General features: G+C 48.6%; 13 non-coding genes across 13 annotated transcripts; all 13 read right to left on the bottom strand.

The window, feature by feature from the left end:
• Positions 1-1,023: 1,023 nt before the first annotated feature.
• LOC142481612 (U1 spliceosomal RNA) lies at positions 1,024-1,191 on the bottom strand. The gene has a single exon (XR_012795884.1). It is a non-coding gene; the product is annotated as a U1 spliceosomal RNA (small nuclear RNA).
• A 1,258-nt stretch (positions 1,192-2,449) lies between these two features.
• LOC142481613 (U1 spliceosomal RNA) lies at positions 2,450-2,617 on the bottom strand. The gene has a single exon (XR_012795885.1). It is a non-coding gene; the product is annotated as a U1 spliceosomal RNA (small nuclear RNA).
• Positions 2,618-3,824: 1,207 nt separating this feature from the next.
• On the bottom strand, positions 3,825-3,992 carry LOC142481614 (U1 spliceosomal RNA). Its single transcript, XR_012795886.1, has one exon. It is a non-coding gene; the product is annotated as a U1 spliceosomal RNA (small nuclear RNA).
• Positions 3,993-5,240: 1,248 nt separating this feature from the next.
• Positions 5,241-5,408, bottom strand: LOC142481616 (U1 spliceosomal RNA). The gene has a single exon (XR_012795887.1). It is a non-coding gene; the product is annotated as a U1 spliceosomal RNA (small nuclear RNA).
• A 1,262-nt stretch (positions 5,409-6,670) lies between these two features.
• On the bottom strand, positions 6,671-6,838 carry LOC142481617 (U1 spliceosomal RNA). The gene has a single exon (XR_012795888.1). It is a non-coding gene; the product is annotated as a U1 spliceosomal RNA (small nuclear RNA).
• Positions 6,839-8,096: 1,258 nt separating this feature from the next.
• On the bottom strand, positions 8,097-8,264 carry LOC142481618 (U1 spliceosomal RNA). The gene has a single exon (XR_012795889.1). It is a non-coding gene; the product is annotated as a U1 spliceosomal RNA (small nuclear RNA).
• A 1,258-nt stretch (positions 8,265-9,522) lies between these two features.
• LOC142481619 (U1 spliceosomal RNA) lies at positions 9,523-9,690 on the bottom strand. The gene has a single exon (XR_012795890.1). It is a non-coding gene; the product is annotated as a U1 spliceosomal RNA (small nuclear RNA).
• Positions 9,691-10,937: 1,247 nt separating this feature from the next.
• LOC142481620 (U1 spliceosomal RNA) lies at positions 10,938-11,105 on the bottom strand. The gene has a single exon (XR_012795891.1). It is a non-coding gene; the product is annotated as a U1 spliceosomal RNA (small nuclear RNA).
• Positions 11,106-12,367: 1,262 nt separating this feature from the next.
• LOC142481621 (U1 spliceosomal RNA) lies at positions 12,368-12,535 on the bottom strand. The gene has a single exon (XR_012795892.1). It is a non-coding gene; the product is annotated as a U1 spliceosomal RNA (small nuclear RNA).
• Positions 12,536-13,793: 1,258 nt separating this feature from the next.
• LOC142481622 (U1 spliceosomal RNA) lies at positions 13,794-13,961 on the bottom strand. Its single transcript, XR_012795893.1, has one exon. It is a non-coding gene; the product is annotated as a U1 spliceosomal RNA (small nuclear RNA).
• Positions 13,962-15,219: 1,258 nt separating this feature from the next.
• Positions 15,220-15,387, bottom strand: LOC142481624 (U1 spliceosomal RNA). The gene has a single exon (XR_012795895.1). It is a non-coding gene; the product is annotated as a U1 spliceosomal RNA (small nuclear RNA).
• A 1,251-nt stretch (positions 15,388-16,638) lies between these two features.
• LOC142481625 (U1 spliceosomal RNA) lies at positions 16,639-16,806 on the bottom strand. Its single transcript, XR_012795896.1, has one exon. It is a non-coding gene; the product is annotated as a U1 spliceosomal RNA (small nuclear RNA).
• Positions 16,807-18,063: 1,257 nt separating this feature from the next.
• LOC142481626 (U1 spliceosomal RNA) lies at positions 18,064-18,231 on the bottom strand. The gene has a single exon (XR_012795897.1). It is a non-coding gene; the product is annotated as a U1 spliceosomal RNA (small nuclear RNA).
• Between the last annotated feature and the right edge of the window lie 707 nt (positions 18,232-18,938).

The following is an 18,938-nucleotide window of genomic DNA, read 5'->3' on the forward strand; positions in this document are numbered from 1 at the left end:
TTGTCAAACAACATAGATCCAAGACACCCCGTCCTCCTCCCCCCCCCAGAAGCGAAGCGAAGCAAAGCAAAGCAAAGCAAAGCAAAGCAAAGCAAAGCCAAACCAAACCCTCCCCCCCATCCAACAAGCACCCAGAGCAGCCAAGCTTCGCCGTAAGGTACTTCTTCTTGGTTTTAAAAGAAAGAAGCAATCACTTTGAACACCGCTCAGCTCTGTCATTTCAGCTGCCGGAGAGACAGGGGGACACCATATTTCTGGGGTGGCTTTCTACATCTCCCCTACCTGCTGGCACTCTCTTTTTCTGACCTCCACTGACACCTGCTGCTGCTGCATAAAAAGGGAGAGGTGCCCTGTCCTGCTGCCAAACGTGACACTTTGGCCCTTACCAGCATGGCTGCTTACCTGGCATTTGCATAAATATAGAAGCAAGCTAACACTGTCTGCTGCTCCATGGATAGAGATAGATAGATAGATAGATAGATAGATAGATAGATAGATAGAGATTGTTTTTTGCACAGCTCAGCAGATAGTCTGCAATCTGTTGCTTTTAAATGCTGCTCTTTGTTACTTTGGAGCCTAGAAACTCTAGAACGTACTGTACACTCCCTTTGTGATATCATCACAGGGGGTTGTCTGGCTACAGAGACCCAGACATACCATGTAGAACTAGGGTGGGGAGGGGGTGAAATAAAAACCCCATATCATATCCTGCAAGCAAGGACCGTCCATTTTTTCAAATCCAGATTTGATTGTAAATGTGCTGTTTTTTTCATAAATATATATATACAGTACACAGTATTTGTTTCCCTATTTCCCAATCCACCTGTGAACTTATTCCTAAACGTCTGTGCAGGTACATCATTGTCATTTGTCCCTGTTTGAGATGTTGCTAGCTGGCTATTTATTGTACATGGTGCTCCTTTTTGCCAGCAGTTATTGACCATGCCCAAAGCCCAAGCAGTGGGAATAGCAGCAGCTTGTCTGAACAAACACCTGTTTCTGTTTTTTGTAACCATCCAAAAACAGGGGAGAGCGCGCACGCAGTCCCCCACTACCAGAAATTGTGCAGTCGAGTTTCCCGCATGTGGGGAAATCGCAGAGGTCAGCTAGCTCCAAGTGCAATGAGCTAGCCTCGCCCTGGGAGAGCCACCTGCTGGAGCATGGCTTAAAACTCCCCTGCCAGGTAAGTATGAGTTGCAATGGCGCGCTGGGGGCAACTAGCCCTGTCCCAGGACAACTGTCACCCTTGTGGAGAGAGCAGCTTGGTCATTGGTGCAGCAAGCAACACAGTACCTGAGGCCTAGTATCTGAGCCGCTGCAGCCAGCACCTGCAGCAAGGAGCAGCCTAGGCCATTCCATGCAAACATTTGTGCTGCAGCAGCAGCAGCAGCAGCAGCAGCAGCAGCAGCAGCAATGAATATTTGTCAAACAACATAGATCCAAGACACCCCGTCCTCCTCCCCCCCCCAGAAGCGAAGCGAAGCAAAGCAAAGCAAAGCAAAGCAAAGCAAAGCAAAGCAAAGCCAAACCAAACCCTCCCCCCCATCCAACAAGCACCCAGAGCAGCCAAGCTTCGCCGTAAGGTACTTCTTCTTGGTTTTAAAAGAAAGAAGCAATCACTTTGAACACCGCTCAGCTCTGTCATTTCAGCTGCCGGAGAGACAGGGGGACACCATATTTCTGGGGTGGCTTTCTACATCTCCCCTACCTGCTGGCACTCTCTTTTTCTGACCTCCACTGACACCTGCTGCTGCTGCATAAAAAGGGAGAGGTGCCCTGTCCTGCTGCCAAACGTGACACTTTGGCCCTTACCAGCATGGCTGCTTACCTGGCATTTGCATAAATATAGAAGCAAGCTAACACTGTCTGCTGCTCCATGGATAGAGATAGATAGATAGATAGATAGATAGATAGATAGATAGATAGAGATTGTTTTTTGCACAGCTCAGCAGATAGTCTGCAATCTGTTGCTTTTAAATGCTGCTCTTTGTTACTTTGGAGCCTAGAAACTCTAGAACGTACTGTACACTCCCTTTGTGATATCATCACAGGGGGTTGTCTGGCTACAGAGACCCAGACATACCATGTAGAACTAGGGTGGGGAGGGGGTGAAATAAAAACCCCATATCATATCCTGCAAGCAAGGACCGTCCATTTTTTCAAATCCAGATTTGATTGTAAATGTGCTGTTTTTTTCATAAATATATATATACAGTACACAGTATTTGTTTCCCTATTTCCCAATCCACCTGTGAACTTATTCCTAAACGTCTGTGCAGGTACATCATTGTCATTTGTCCCTGTTTGAGATGTTGCTAGCTGGCTATTTATTGTACATGGTGCTCCTTTTTGCCAGCAGTTATTGACCATGCCCAAAGCCCAAGCAGTGGGAATAGCAGCAGCTTGTCTGAACAAACACCTGTTTCTGTTTTTTGTAACCATCCAAAAACAGGGGAGAGCGCGCACGCAGTCCCCCACTACCAGAAATTGTGCAGTCGAGTTTCCCGCATGTGGGGAAATCGCAGAGGTCAGCTAGCTCCAAGTGCAATGAGCTAGCCTCGCCCTGGGAGAGCCACCTGCTGGAGCATGGCTTAAAACTCCCCTGCCAGGTAAGTATGAGTTGCAATGGCGCGCTGGGGGCAACTAGCCCTGTCCCAGGACAACTGTCACCCTTGTGGAGAGAGCAGCTTGGTCATTGGTGCAGCAAGCAACACAGTACCTGAGGCCTAGTATCTGAGCCGCTGCAGCCAGCACCTGCAGCAAGGAGCAGCCTAGGCCATTCCATGCAAACATTTGTGCTGCAGCAGCAGCAGCAGCAGCAGCAGCAGCAGCAGCAGCAATGAATATTTGTCAAACAACATAGATCCAAGACACCCCGTCCTCCTCCCCCCCCCAGAAGCGAAGCGAAGCAAAGCAAAGCAAAGCAAAGCAAAGCAAAGCAAAGCCAAACCAAACCCTCCCCCCCATCCAACAAGCACCCAGAGCAGCCAAGCTTCGCCGTAAGGTACTTCAGCTCTGTCATTTCAGCTGCCGGAGAGACAGGGGGACACCATATTTCTGGGGTGGCTTTCTACATCTCCCCTACCTGCTGGCACTCTCTTTTTCTGACCTCCACTGACACCTGCTGCTGCTGCATAAAAAGGGAGAGGTGCCCTGTCCTGCTGCCAAACGTGACACTTTGGCCCTTACCAGCATGGCTGCTTACCTGGCATTTGCATAAATATAGAAGCAAGCTAACACTGTCTGCTGCTCCATGGATAGATAGATAGATAGATAGATAGATAGATAGATAGATAGATAGAGATTGTTTTTTGCACAGCTCAGCAGATAGTCTGCAATCTGTTGCTTTTAAATGCTGCTCTTTGTTACTTTGGAGCCTAGAAACTCTAGAACGTACTGTACACTCCCTTTGTGATATCATCACAGGGGGTTGTCTGGCTACAGAGACCCAGACATACCATGTAGAACTAGGGTGGGGAGGGGGTGAAATAAAAACCCCATATCATATCCTGCAAGCAAGGACCGTCCATTTTTTCAAATCCAGATTTGATTGTAAATGTGCTGTTTTTTTCATAAATATATATATACAGTACACAGTATTTGTTTCCCTATTTCCCAATCCACCTGTGAACTTATTCCTAAACGTCTGTGCAGGTACATCATTGTCATTTGTCCCTGTTTGAGATGTTGCTAGCTGGCTATTTATTGTACATGGTGCTCCTTTTTGCCAGCAGTTATTGACCATGCCCAAAGCCCAAGCAGTGGGAATAGCAGCAGCTTGTCTGAACAAACACCTGTTTCTGTTTTTTGTAACCATCCAAAAACAGGGGAGAGCGCGCACGCAGTCCCCCACTACCAGAAATTGTGCAGTCGAGTTTCCCGCATGTGGGGAAATCGCAGAGGTCAGCTAGCTCCAAGTGCAATGAGCTAGCCTCGCCCTGGGAGAGCCACCTGCTGGAGCATGGCTTAAAACTCCCCTGCCAGGTAAGTATGAGTTGCAATGGCGCGCTGGGGGCAACTAGCCCTGTCCCAGGACAACTGTCACCCTTGTGGAGAGAGCAGCTTGGTCATTGGTGCAGCAAGCAACACAGTACCTGAGGCCTAGTATCTGAGCCGCTGCAGCCAGCACCTGCAGCAAGGAGCAGCCTAGGCCATTCCATGCAAACATTTGTGCTGCAGCAGCAGCAGCAGCAGCAGCAGCAGCAGCAGCAATGAATATTTGTCAAACAACATAGATCCAAGACACCCCGTCCTCCTCCCCCCCCCAGAAGCGAAGCGAAGCAAAGCAAAGCAAAGCAAAGCAAAGCAAAGCAAAGCCAAACCAAACCCTCCCCCCCATCCAACAAGCACCCAGAGCAGCCAAGCTTCGCCGTAAGGTACTTCTTCTTGGTTTTAAAAGAAAGAAGCAATCACTTTGAACACCGCTCAGCTCTGTCATTTCAGCTGCCGGAGAGACAGGGGGACACCATATTTCTGGGGTGGCTTTCTACATCTCCCCTACCTGCTGGCACTCTCTTTTTCTGACCTCCACTGACACCTGCTGCTGCTGCATAAAAAGGGAGAGGTGCCCTGTCCTGCTGCCAAACGTGACACTTTGGCCCTTACCAGCATGGCTGCTTACCTGGCATTTGCATAAATATAGAAGCAAGCTAACACTGTCTGCTGCTCCATGGATAGATAGATAGATAGATAGATAGATAGATAGATAGATAGATAGAGATTGTTTTTTGCACAGCTCAGCAGATAGTCTGCAATCTGTTGCTTTTAAATGCTGCTCTTTGTTACTTTGGAGCCTAGAAACTCTAGAACGTACTGTACACTCCCTTTGTGATATCATCACAGGGGGTTGTCTGGCTACAGAGACCCAGACATACCATGTAGAACTAGGGTGGGGAGGGGGTGAAATAAAAACCCCATATCATATCCTGCAAGCAAGGACCGTCCATTTTTTCAAATCCAGATTTGATTGTAAATGTGCTGTTTTTTTCATAAATATATATATACAGTACACAGTATTTGTTTCCCTATTTCCCAATCCACCTGTGAACTTATTCCTAAACGTCTGTGCAGGTACATCATTGTCATTTGTCCCTGTTTGAGATGTTGCTAGCTGGCTATTTATTGTACATGGTGCTCCTTTTTGCCAGCAGTTATTGACCATGCCCAAAGCCCAAGCAGTGGGAATAGCAGCAGCTTGTCTGAACAAACACCTGTTTCTGTTTTTTGTAACCATCCAAAAACAGGGGAGAGCGCGCACGCAGTCCCCCACTACCAGAAATTGTGCAGTCGAGTTTCCCGCATGTGGGGAAATCGCAGAGGTCAGCTAGCTCCAAGTGCAATGAGCTAGCCTCGCCCTGGGAGAGCCACCTGCTGGAGCATGGCTTAAAACTCCCCTGCCAGGTAAGTATGAGTTGCAATGGCGCGCTGGGGGCAACTAGCCCTGTCCCAGGACAACTGTCACCCTTGTGGAGAGAGCAGCTTGGTCATTGGTGCAGCAAGCAACACAGTACCTGAGGCCTAGTATCTGAGCCGCTGCAGCCAGCACCTGCAGCAAGGAGCAGCCTAGGCCATTCCATGCAAACATTTGTGCTGCAGCAGCAGCAGCAGCAGCAGCAGCAGCAGCAGCAGCAATGAATATTTGTCAAACAACATAGATCCAAGACACCCCGTCCTCCTCCCCCCCCCAGAAGCGAAGCGAAGCGAAGCAAAGCAAAGCAAAGCAAAGCAAAGCAAAGCAAAGCCAAACCAAACCCTCCCCCCCATCCAACAAGCACCCAGAGCAGCCAAGCTTCGCCGTAAGGTACTTCTTCTTGGTTTTAAAAGAAAGAAGCAATCACTTTGAACACCGCTCAGCTCTGTCATTTCAGCTGCCGGAGAGACAGGGGGACACCATATTTCTGGGGTGGCTTTCTACATCTCCCCTACCTGCTGGCACTCTCTTTTTCTGACCTCCACTGACACCTGCTGCTGCTGCATAAAAAGGGAGAGGTGCCCTGTCCTGCTGCCAAACGTGACACTTTGGCCCTTACCAGCATGGCTGCTTACCTGGCATTTGCATAAATATAGAAGCAAGCTAACACTGTCTGCTGCTCCATGGATAGAGATAGATAGATAGATAGATAGATAGATAGATAGATAGATAGATAGAGATTGTTTTTTGCACAGCTCAGCAGATAGTCTGCAATCTGTTGCTTTTAAATGCTGCTCTTTGTTACTTTGGAGCCTAGAAACTCTAGAACGTACTGTACACTCCCTTTGTGATATCATCACAGGGGGTTGTCTGGCTACAGAGACCCAGACATACCATGTAGAACTAGGGTGGGGAGGGGGTGAAATAAAAACCCCATATCATATCCTGCAAGCAAGGACCGTCCATTTTTTCAAATCCAGATTTGATTGTAAATGTGCTGTTTTTTTCATAAATATATATATACAGTACACAGTATTTGTTTCCCTATTTCCCAATCCACCTGTGAACTTATTCCTAAACGTCTGTGCAGGTACATCATTGTCATTTGTCCCTGTTTGAGATGTTGCTAGCTGGCTATTTATTGTACATGGTGCTCCTTTTTGCCAGCAGTTATTGACCATGCCCAAAGCCCAAGCAGTGGGAATAGCAGCAGCTTGTCTGAACAAACACCTGTTTCTGTTTTTTGTAACCATCCAAAAACAGGGGAGAGCGCGCACGCAGTCCCCCACTACCAGAAATTGTGCAGTCGAGTTTCCCGCATGTGGGGAAATCGCAGAGGTCAGCTAGCTCCAAGTGCAATGAGCTAGCCTCGCCCTGGGAGAGCCACCTGCTGGAGCATGGCTTAAAACTCCCCTGCCAGGTAAGTATGAGTTGCAATGGCGCGCTGGGGGCAACTAGCCCTGTCCCAGGACAACTGTCACCCTTGTGGAGAGAGCAGCTTGGTCATTGGTGCAGCAAGCAACACAGTACCTGAGGCCTAGTATCTGAGCCGCTGCAGCCAGCACCTGCAGCAAGGAGCAGCCTAGGCCATTCCATGCAAACATTTGTGCTGCAGCAGCAGCAGCAGCAGCAGCAGCAGCAGCAGCAGCAATGAATATTTGTCAAACAACATAGATCCAAGACACCCCGTCCTCCTCCCCCCCCCAGAAGCGAAGCAGAAGCAAAGCAAAGCAAAGCAAAGCAAAGCAAAGCAAAGCCAAACCAAACCCTCCCCCCCATCCAACAAGCACCCAGAGCAGCCAAGCTTCGCCGTAAGGTACTTCTTCTTGGTTTTAAAAGAAAGAAGCAATCACTTTGAACACCGCTCAGCTCTGTCATTTCAGCTGCCGGAGAGACAGGGGGACACCATATTTCTGGGGTGGCTTTCTACATCTCCCCTACCTGCTGGCACTCTCTTTTTCTGACCTCCACTGACACCTGCTGCTGCTGCATAAAAAGGGAGAGGTGCCCTGTCCTGCTGCCAAACGTGACACTTTGGCCCTTACCAGCATGGCTGCTTACCTGGCATTTGCATAAATATAGAAGCAAGCTAACACTGTCTGCTGCTCCATGGATAGAGATAGATAGATAGATAGATAGATAGATAGATAGATAGATAGATAGAGATTGTTTTTTGCACAGCTCAGCAGATAGTCTGCAATCTGTTGCTTTTAAATGCTGCTCTTTGTTACTTTGGAGCCTAGAAACTCTAGAACGTACTGTACACTCCCTTTGTGATATCATCACAGGGGGTTGTCTGGCTACAGAGACCCAGACATACCATGTAGAACTAGGGTGGGGAGGGGGTGAAATAAAAACCCCATATCATATCCTGCAAGCAAGGACCGTCCATTTTTTCAAATCCAGATTTGATTGTAAATGTGCTGTTTTTTTCATAAATATATATATACAGTACACAGTATTTGTTTCCCTATTTCCCAATCCACCTGTGAACTTATTCCTAAACGTCTGTGCAGGTACATCATTGTCATTTGTCCCTGTTTGAGATGTTGCTAGCTGGCTATTTATTGTACATGGTGCTCCTTTTTGCCAGCAGTTATTGACCATGCCCAAAGCCCAAGCAGTGGGAATAGCAGCAGCTTGTCTGAACAAACACCTGTTTCTGTTTTTTGTAACCATCCAAAAACAGGGGAGAGCGCGCACGCAGTCCCCCACTACCAGAAATTGTGCAGTCGAGTTTCCCGCATGTGGGGAAATCGCAGAGGTCAGCTAGCTCCAAGTGCAATGAGCTAGCCTCGCCCTGGGAGAGCCACCTGCTGGAGCATGGCTTAAAACTCCCCTGCCAGGTAAGTATGAGTTGCAATGGCGCGCTGGGGGCAACTAGCCCTGTCCCAGGACAACTGTCACCCTTGTGGAGAGAGCAGCTTGGTCATTGGTGCAGCAAGCAACACAGTACCTGAGGCCTAGTATCTGAGCCGCTGCAGCCAGCACCTGCAGCAAGGAGCAGCCTAGGCCATTCCATGCAAACATTTGTGCTGCAGCAGCAGCAGCAGCAGCAGCAGCAGCAGCAGCAGCAATGAATATTTGTCAAACAACATAGATCCAAGACACCCCGTCCTCCTCCCCCCCCCAGAAGCGAAGCGAAGCAAAGCAAAGCAAAGCAAAGCAAAGCAAAGCAAAGCAAAGCCAAACCAAACCCTCCCCCCCATCCAACAAGCACCCAGAGCAGCCAAGCTTCGCCGTAAGGTACTTCTTCTTGGTTTTAAAAGAAAGAAGCAATCACTTTGAACACCGCTCAGCTCTGTCATTTCAGCTGCCGGAGAGACAGGGGGACACCATATTTCTGGGGTGGCTTTCTACATCTCCCCTACCTGCTGGCACTCTCTTTTTCTGACCTCCACTGACACCTGCTGCTGCTGCATAAAAAGGGAGAGGTGCCCTGTCCTGCTGCCAAACGTGACACTTTGGCCCTTACCAGCATGGCTGCTTACCTGGCATTTGCATAAATATAGAAGCAAGCTAACACTGTCTGCTGCTCCATGGATAGAGATAGATAGATAGATAGATAGATAGATAGATAGATAGATAGAGATTGTTTTTTGCACAGCTCAGCAGATAGTCTGCAATCTGTTGCTTTTAAATGCTGCTCTTTGTTACTTTGGAGCCTAGAAACTCTAGAACGTACTGTACACTCCCTTTGTGATATCATCACAGGGGGTTGTCTGGCTACAGAGACCCAGACATACCATGTAGAACTAGGGTGGGGAGGGGGTGAAATAAAAACCCCATATCATATCCTGCAAGCAAGGACCGTCCATTTTTTCAAATCCAGATTTGATTGTAAATGTGCTGTTTTTTTCATAAATATATATATACAGTACACAGTATTTGTTTCCCTATTTCCCAATCCACCTGTGAACTTATTCCTAAACGTCTGTGCAGGTACATCATTGTCATTTGTCCCTGTTTGAGATGTTGCTAGCTGGCTATTTATTGTACATGGTGCTCCTTTTTGCCAGCAGTTATTGACCATGCCCAAAGCCCAAGCAGTGGGAATAGCAGCAGCTTGTCTGAACAAACACCTGTTTCTGTTTTTTGTAACCATCCAAAAACAGGGGAGAGCGCGCACGCAGTCCCCCACTACCAGAAATTGTGCAGTCGAGTTTCCCGCATGTGGGGAAATCGCAGAGGTCAGCTAGCTCCAAGTGCAATGAGCTAGCCTCGCCCTGGGAGAGCCACCTGCTGGAGCATGGCTTAAAACTCCCCTGCCAGGTAAGTATGAGTTGCAATGGCGCGCTGGGGGCAACTAGCCCTGTCCCAGGACAACTGTCACCCTTGTGGAGAGAGCAGCTTGGTCATTGGTGCAGCAAGCAACACAGTACCTGAGGCCTAGTATCTGAGCCGCTGCAGCCAGCACCTGCAGCAAGGAGCAGCCTAGGCCATTCCATGCAAACATTTGTGCTGCAGCAGCAGCAGCAGCAGCAGCAGCAGCAGCAGCAGCAATGAATATTTGTCAAACAACATAGATCCAAGACACCCCGTCCTCCTCCCCCCCCCAGAAGCGAAGCGAAGCAAAGCAAAGCAAAGCAAAGCAAAGCAAAGCAAAGCAAAGCCAAACCAAACCCTCCCCCCCATCCAACAAGCACCCAGAGCAGCCAAGCTTCGCCGTAAGGTACTTCTTCTTGGTTTTAAAAGAAAGAAGCAATCACTTTGAACACCGCTCAGCTCTGTCATTTCAGCTGCCGGAGAGACAGGGGGACACCATATTTCTGGGGTGGCTTTCTACATCTCCCCTACCTGCTGGCACTCTCTTTTTCTGACCTCCACTGACACCTGCTGCTGCTGCATAAAAAGGGAGAGGTGCCCTGTCCTGCTGCCAAACGTGACACTTTGGCCCTTACCAGCATGGCTGCTTACCTGGCATTTGCATAAATATAGAAGCAAGCTAACACTGTCTGCTGCTCCATGGATAGAGATAGAGATAGATAGATAGATAGATAGATAGATAGATAGATAGATAGAGATTGTTTTTTGCACAGCTCAGCAGATAGTCTGCAATCTGTCTTTGTTACTTTGGAGCCTAGAAACTCTAGAACGTACTGTACACTCCCTTTGTGATATCATCACAGGGGGTTGTCTGGCTACAGAGACCCAGACATACCATGTAGAACTAGGGTGGGGAGGGGGTGAAATAAAAACCCCATATCATATCCTGCAAGCAAGGACCGTCCATTTTTTCAAATCCAGATTTGATTGTAAATGTGCTGTTTTTTTCATAAATATATATATACAGTACACAGTATTTGTTTCCCTATTTCCCAATCCACCTGTGAACTTATTCCTAAACGTCTGTGCAGGTACATCATTGTCATTTGTCCCTGTTTGAGATGTTGCTAGCTGGCTATTTATTGTACATGGTGCTCCTTTTTGCCAGCAGTTATTGACCATGCCCAAAGCCCAAGCAGTGGGAATAGCAGCAGCTTGTCTGAACAAACACCTGTTTCTGTTTTTTGTAACCATCCAAAAACAGGGGAGAGCGCGCACGCAGTCCCCCACTACCAGAAATTGTGCAGTCGAGTTTCCCGCATGTGGGGAAATCGCAGAGGTCAGCTAGCTCCAAGTGCAATGAGCTAGCCTCGCCCTGGGAGAGCCACCTGCTGGAGCATGGCTTAAAACTCCCCTGCCAGGTAAGTATGAGTTGCAATGGCGCGCTGGGGGCAACTAGCCCTGTCCCAGGACAACTGTCACCCTTGTGGAGAGAGCAGCTTGGTCATTGGTGCAGCAAGCAACACAGTACCTGAGGCCTAGTATCTGAGCCGCTGCAGCCAGCACCTGCAGCAAGGAGCAGCCTAGGCCATTCCATGCAAACATTTGTGCTGCAGCAGCAGCAGCAGCAGCAGCAGCAGCAGCAGCAGCAATGAATATTTGTCAAACAACATAGATCCAAGACACCCCGTCCTCCTCCCCCCCCCAGAAGCGAAGCGAAGCAAAGCAAAGCAAAGCAAAGCAAAGCAAAGCAAAGCAAAGCAAACCAAACCAAACCCTCCCCCCCATCCAACAAGCACCCAGAGCAGCCAAGCTTCGCCGTAAGGTACTTCTTCTTGGTTTTAAAAGAAAGAAGCAATCACTTTGAACACCGCTCAGCTCTGTCATTTCAGCTGCCGGAGAGACAGGGGGACACCATATTTCTGGGGTGGCTTTCTACATCTCCCCTACCTGCTGGCACTCTCTTTTTCTGACCTCCACTGACACCTGCTGCTGCTGCATAAAAAGGGAGAGGTGCCCTGTCCTGCTGCCAAACGTGACACTTTGGCCCTTACCAGCATGGCTGCTTACCTGGCATTTGCATAAATATAGAAGCAAGCTAACACTGTCTGCTGCTCCATGGATAGAGATAGATAGATAGATAGATAGATAGATAGATAGATAGATAGAGATTGTTTTTTGCACAGCTCAGCAGATAGTCTGCAATCTGTTGCTTTTAAATGCTGCTCTTTGTTACTTTGGAGCCTAGAAACTCTAGAACGTACTGTACACTCCCTTTGTGATATCATCACAGGGGGTTGTCTGGCTACAGAGACCCAGACATACCATGTAGAACTAGGGTGGGGAGGGGGTGAAATAAAAACCCCATATCATATCCTGCAAGCAAGGACCGTCCATTTTTTCAAATCCAGATTTGATTGTAAATGTGCTGTTTTTTTCATAAATATATATATACAGTACACAGTATTTGTTTCCCTATTTCCCAATCCACCTGTGAACTTATTCCTAAACGTCTGTGCAGGTACATCATTGTCATTTGTCCCTGTTTGAGATGTTGCTAGCTGGCTATTTATTGTACATGGTGCTCCTTTTTGCCAGCAGTTATTGACCATGCCCAAAGCCCAAGCAGTGGGAATAGCAGCAGCTTGTCTGAACAAACACCTGTTTCTGTTTTTTGTAACCATCCAAAAACAGGGGAGAGCGCGCACGCAGTCCCCCACTACCAGAAATTGTGCAGTCGAGTTTCCCGCATGTGGGGAAATCGCAGAGGTCAGCTAGCTCCAAGTGCAATGAGCTAGCCTCGCCCTGGGAGAGCCACCTGCTGGAGCATGGCTTAAAACTCCCCTGCCAGGTAAGTATGAGTTGCAATGGCGCGCTGGGGGCAACTAGCCCTGTCCCAGGACAACTGTCACCCTTGTGGAGAGAGCAGCTTGGTCATTGGTGCAGCAAGCAACACAGTACCTGAGGCCTAGTATCTGAGCCGCTGCAGCCAGCACCTGCAGCAAGGAGCAGCCTAGGCCATTCCATGCAAACATTTGTGCTGCAGCAGCAGCAGCAGCAGCAGCAGCAGCAGCAGCAGCAATGAATATTTGTCAAACAACATAGATCCAAGACACCCCGTCCTCCTCCCCCCCCCAGAAGCGAAGCGAAGCAAAGCAAAGCAAAGCAAAGCAAAGCAAAGCAAAGCAAAGCCAAACCAAACCCTCCCCCCCATCCAACAAGCACCCAGAGCAGCCAAGCTTCGCCGTAAGGTACTTCTTCTTGGTTTTAAAAGAAAGAAGCAATCACTTTGAACACCGCTCAGCTCTGTCATTTCAGCTGCCGGAGAGACAGGGGGACACCATATTTCTGGGGTGGCTTTCTACATCTCCCCTACCTGCTGGCACTCTCTTTTTCTGACCTCCACTGACACCTGCTGCTGCTGCATAAAAAGGGAGAGGTGCCCTGTCCTGCTGCCAAACGTGACACTTTGGCCCTTACCAGCATGGCTGCTTACCTGGCATTTGCATAAATATAGAAGCAAGCTAACACTGTCTGCTGCTCCATGGATAGAGATAGATAGATAGATAGATAGATAGATAGATAGATAGATAGAGATTGTTTTTTGCACAGCTCAGCAGATAGTCTGCAATCTGTTGCTTTTAAATGCTGCTCTTTGTTACTTTGGAGCCTAGAAACTCTAGAACGTACTGTACACTCCCTTTGTGATATCATCACAGGGGGTTGTCTGGCTACAGAGACCCAGACATACCATGTAGAACTAGGGTGGGGAGGGGGTGAAATAAAAACCCCATATCATATCCTGCAAGCAAGGACCGTCCATTTTTTCAAATCCAGATTTGATTGTAAATGTGCTGTTTTTTTCATAAATATATATATACAGTACACAGTATTTGTTTCCCTATTTCCCAATCCACCTGTGAACTTATTCCTAAACGTCTGTGCAGGTACATCATTGTCATTTGTCCCTGTTTGAGATGTTGCTAGCTGGCTATTTATTGTACATGGTGCTCCTTTTTGCCAGCAGTTATTGACCATGCCCAAAGCCCAAGCAGTGGGAATAGCAGCAGCTTGTCTGAACAAACACCTGTTTCTGTTTTTTGTAACCATCCAAAAACAGGGGAGAGCGCGCACGCAGTCCCCCACTACCAGAAATTGTGCAGTCGAGTTTCCCGCATGTGGGGAAATCGCAGAGGTCAGCTAGCTCCAAGTGCAATGAGCTAGCCTCGCCCTGGGAGAGCCACCTGCTGGAGCATGGCTTAAAACTCCCCTGCCAGGTAAGTATGAGTTGCAATGGCGCGCTGGGGGCAACTAGCCCTGTCCCAGGACAACTGTCACCCTTGTGGAGAGAGCAGCTTGGTCATTGGTGCAGCAAGCAACACAGTACCTGAGGCCTAGTATCTGAGCCGCTGCAGCCAGCACCTGCAGCAAGGAGCAGCCTAGGCCATTCCATGCAAACATTTGTGCTGCAGCAGCAGCAGCAGCAGCAGCAGCAGCAGCAGCAGCAATGAATATTTGTCAAACAACATAGATCCAAGACACCCCGTCCTCCTCCCCCCCCCAGAAGCGAAGCGAAGCAAAGCAAAGCAAAGCAAAGCAAAGCAAAGCAAAGCAAAGCCAAACCAAACCCTCCCCCCCATCCAACAAGCACCCAGAGCAGCCAAGCTTCGCCGTAAGGTACTTCTTCTTGGTTTTAAAAGAAAGAAGCAATCACTTTGAACACCGCTCAGCTCTGTCATTTCAGCTGCCGGAGAGACAGGGGGACACCATATTTCTGGGGTGGCTTTCTACATCTCCCCTACCTGCTGGCACTCTCTTTTTCTGACCTCCACTGACACCTGCTGCTGCTGCATAAAAAGGGAGAGGTGCCCTGTCCTGCTGCCAAACGTGACACTTTGGCCCTTACCAGCATGGCTGCTTACCTGGCATTTGCATAAATATAGAAGCAAGCTAACACTGTCTGCTGCTCCATGGATAGAGATAGATAGATAGATAGATAGATAGATAGATAGATAGATAGAGATTGTTTTTTGCACAGCTCAGCAGATAGTCTGCAATCTGTTGCTTTTAAATGCTGCTCTTTGTTACTTTGGAGCCTAGAAACTCTAGAACGTACTGTACACTCCCTTTGTGATATCATCACAGGGGGTTGTCTGGCTACAGAGACCCAGACATACCATGTAGAACTAGGGTGGGGAGGGGGTGAAATAAAAACCCCATATCATATCCTGCAAGCAAGGACCGTCCATTTTTTCAAATCCAGATTTGATTGTAAATGTGCTGTTTTTTTCATAAATATATATATACAGTACACAGTATTTGTTTCCCTATTTCCCAATCCACCTGTGAACTTATTCCTAAACGTCTGTGCAGGTACATCATTGTCATTTGTCCCTGTTTGAGATGTTGCTAGCTGGCTATTTATTGTACATGGTGCTCCTTTTTGCCAGCAGTTATTGACCATGCCCAAAGCCCAAGCAGTGGGAATAGCAGCAGCTTGTCTGAACAAACACCTGTTTCTGTTTTTTGTAACCATCCAAAAACAGGGGAGAGCGCGCACGCAGTCCCCCACTACCAGAAATTGTGCAGTCGAGTTTCCCGCATGTGGGGAAATCGCAGAGGTCAGCTAGCTCCAAGTGCAATGAGCTAGCCTCGCCCTGGGAGAGCCACCTGCTGGAGCATGGCTTAAAACTCCCCTGCCAGGTAAGTATGAGTTGCAATGGCGCGCTGGGGGCAACTAGCCCTGTCCCAGGACAACTGTCACCCTTGTGGAGAGAGCAGCTTGGTCATTGGTGCAGCAAGCAACACAGTACCTGAGGCCTAGTATCTGAGCCGCTGCAGCCAGCACCTGCAGCAAGGAGCAGCCTAGGCCATTCCATGCAAACATTTGTGCTGCAGCAGCAGCAGCAGCAGCAGCAGCAGCAGCAGCCAATGAATATTTGTCAAACAACATAGATCCAAGACACCCCGTCCTCCTCCCCCCCCCAGAAGCGAAGCGAAGCAAAGCAAAGCAAAGCAAAGCAAAGCAAAGCAAAGCCAAACCAAACCCTCCCCCCCATCCAACAAGCACCCAGAGCAGCCAAGCTTCGCCGTAAGGTACTTCTTCTTGGTTTTAAAAGAAAGAAGCAATCACTTTGAACACCGCTCAGCTCTGTCATTTCAGCTGCCGGAGAGACAGGGGGACACCATATTTCTGGGGTGGCTTTCTACATCTCCCCTACCTGCTGGCACTCTCTTTTTCTGACCTCCACTGACACCTGCTGCTGCTGCATAAAAAGGGAGAGGTGCCCTGTCCTGCTGCCAAACGTGACACTTTGGCCCTTACCAGCATGGCTGCTTACCTGGCATTTGCATAAATATAGAAGCAAGCTAACACTGTCTGCTGCTCCATGGATAGAGATAGATAGATAGATAGATAGATAGATAGATAGATAGATAGAGATTGTTTTTTGCACAGCTCAGCAGATAGTCTGCAATCTGTTGCTTTTAAATGCTGCTCTTTGTTACTTTGGAGCCTAGAAACTCTAGAACGTACTGTACACTCCCTTTGTGATATCATCACAGGGGGTTGTCTGGCTACAGAGACCCAGACATACCATGTAGAACTAGGGTGGGGAGGGGGTGAAATAAAAACCCCATATCATATCCTGCAAGCAAGGACCGTCCATTTTTTCAAATCCAGATTTGATTGTAAATGTGCTGTTTTTTTCATAAATATATATATACAGTACACAGTATTTGTTTCCCTATTTCCCAATCCACCTGTGAACTTATTCCTAAACGTCTGTGCAGGTACATCATTGTCATTTGTCCCTGTTTGAGATGTTGCTAGCTGGCTATTTATTGTACATGGTGCTCCTTTTTGCCAGCAGTTATTGACCATGCCCAAAGCCCAAGCAGTGGGAATAGCAGCAGCTTGTCTGAACAAACACCTGTTTCTGTTTTTTGTAACCATCCAAAAACAGGGGAGAGCGCGCACGCAGTCCCCCACTACCAGAAATTGTGCAGTCGAGTTTCCCGCATGTGGGGAAATCGCAGAGGTCAGCTAGCTCCAAGTGCAATGAGCTAGCCTCGCCCTGGGAGAGCCACCTGCTGGAGCATGGCTTAAAACTCCCCTGCCAGGTAAGTATGAGTTGCAATGGCGCGCTGGGGGCAACTAGCCCTGTCCCAGGACAACTGTCACCCTTGTGGAGAGAGCAGCTTGGTCATTGGTGCAGCAAGCAACACAGTACCTGAGGCCTAGTATCTGAGCCGCTGCAGCCAGCACCTGCAGCAAGGAGCAGCCTAGGCCATTCCATGCAAACATTTGTGCTGCAGCAGCAGCAGCAGCAGCAGCAGCAGCAGCAGCAGCAATGAATATTTGTCAAACAACATAGATCCAAGACACCCCGTCCTCCTCCCCCCCCCAGAAGCGAAGCGAAGCAAAGCAAAGCAAAGCAAAGCAAAGCAAAGCAAAGCCAAACCAAACCCTCCCCCCCATCCAACAAGCACCCAGAGCAGCCAAGCTTCGCCGTAAGGTACTTCTTCTTGGTTTTAAAAGAAAGAAGCAATCACTTTGAACACCGCTCAGCTCTGTCATTTCAGCTGCCGGAGAGACAGGGGGACACCATATTTCTGGGGTGGCTTTCTACATCTCCCCTACCTGCTGGCACTCTCTTTTTCTGACCTCCACTGACACCTGCTGCTGCTGCATAAAAAGGGAGAGGTGCCCTGTCCTGCTGCCAAACGTGACACTTTGGCCCTTACCAGCATGGCTGCTTACCTGGCATTTGCATAAATATAGAAGCAAGCTAACACTGTCTGCTGCTCCATGGATAGAGATAGATAGATAGATAGATAGATAGATAGATAGATAGATAGATAGAGATTGTTTTTTGCACAGCTCAGCAGATAGTCTGCAATCTGTTGCTTTTAAATGCTGCTCTTTGTTACTTTGGAGCCTAGAAACTCTAGAACGTACTGTACACTCCCTTTGTGATATCATCACAGGGGGTTGTCTGGCTACAGAGACCCAGACATACCATGTAGAACTAGGGTGGGGAGGGGGTGAAATAAAAACCCCATATCATATCCTGCAAGCAAGGACCGTCCATTTTTTCAAATCCAGATTTGATTGTAAATGTGCTGTTTTTTTCATAAATATATATATACAGTACACAGTATTTGTTTCCCTATTTCCCAATCCACCTGTGAACTTATTCCTAAACGTCTGTGCAGGTACATCATTGTCATTTGTCCCTGTTTGAGATGTTGCTAGCTGGCTATTTATTGTACATGGTGCTCCTTTTTGCCAGCAGTTATTGACCATGCCCAAAGCCCAAGCAGTGGGAATAGCAGCAGCTTGTCTGAACAAACACCTGTTTCTGTTTTTTGTAACCATCCAAAAACAGGGGAGAGCGCGCACGCAGTCCCCCACTACCAGAAATTGTGCAGTCGAGTTTCCCGCATGTGGGGAAATCGCAGAGGTCAGCTAGCTCCAAGTGCAATGAGCTAGCCTCGCCCTGGGAGAGCCACCTGCTGGAGCATGGCTTAAAACTCCCCTGCCAGGTAAGTATGAGTTGCAATGGCGCGCTGGGGGCAACTAGCCCTGTCCCAGGACAACTGTCACCCTTGTGGAGAGAGCAGCTTGGTCATTGGTGCAGCAAGCAACACAGTACCTGAGGCCTAGTATCTGAGCCGCTGCAGCCAGCACCTGCAGCAAGGAGCAGCCTAGGCCATTCCATGCAAACATTTGTGCTGCAGCAGCAGCAGCAGCAGCAGCAGCAGCAGCAGCAGCAGCAGCAGCAGCAGCAGCAGCAGCAATGAATATTTGTCAAACAACATAGATCCAAGACACCCCGTCCTCCTCCCCCCCCCAGAAGCGAAGCAAAGCAAAGCAAAGCAAAGCAAAGCAAAGCAAAGCAAAGCAAAGCAAAGCAAAGCCAAACCAAACCCTCCCCCCCATCCAACAAGCACCCAGAGCAGCCAAGCTTCGCCGTAAGGTACTTCTTCTTGGTTTTAAAAGAAAGAAGCAATCACTTTGAACACCGCTCAGCTCTGTCATTTCAGCTGCCGGAGAGACAGGGGGACACCATATTTCTGGGGTGGCTTTCTACATCTCCCCTACCTGCTGGCACTCTCTTTTTCTGACCTCCACTGACACCTGCTGCTGCTGCATAAAAAGGGAGAGGTGCCCTGTCCTGCTGCCAAACGTGACACTTTGGCCCTTACCAGCATGGCTGCTTACCTGGCATTTGCATAAATATAGAAGCAAGCTAACACT

This window comes from Ascaphus truei, unplaced genomic scaffold, assembly GCF_040206685.1.
Source record: "Ascaphus truei isolate aAscTru1 unplaced genomic scaffold, aAscTru1.hap1 HAP1_SCAFFOLD_281, whole genome shotgun sequence".
Classification (NCBI taxonomy): Eukaryota; Metazoa; Chordata; class Amphibia; order Anura; family Ascaphidae; genus Ascaphus; species Ascaphus truei.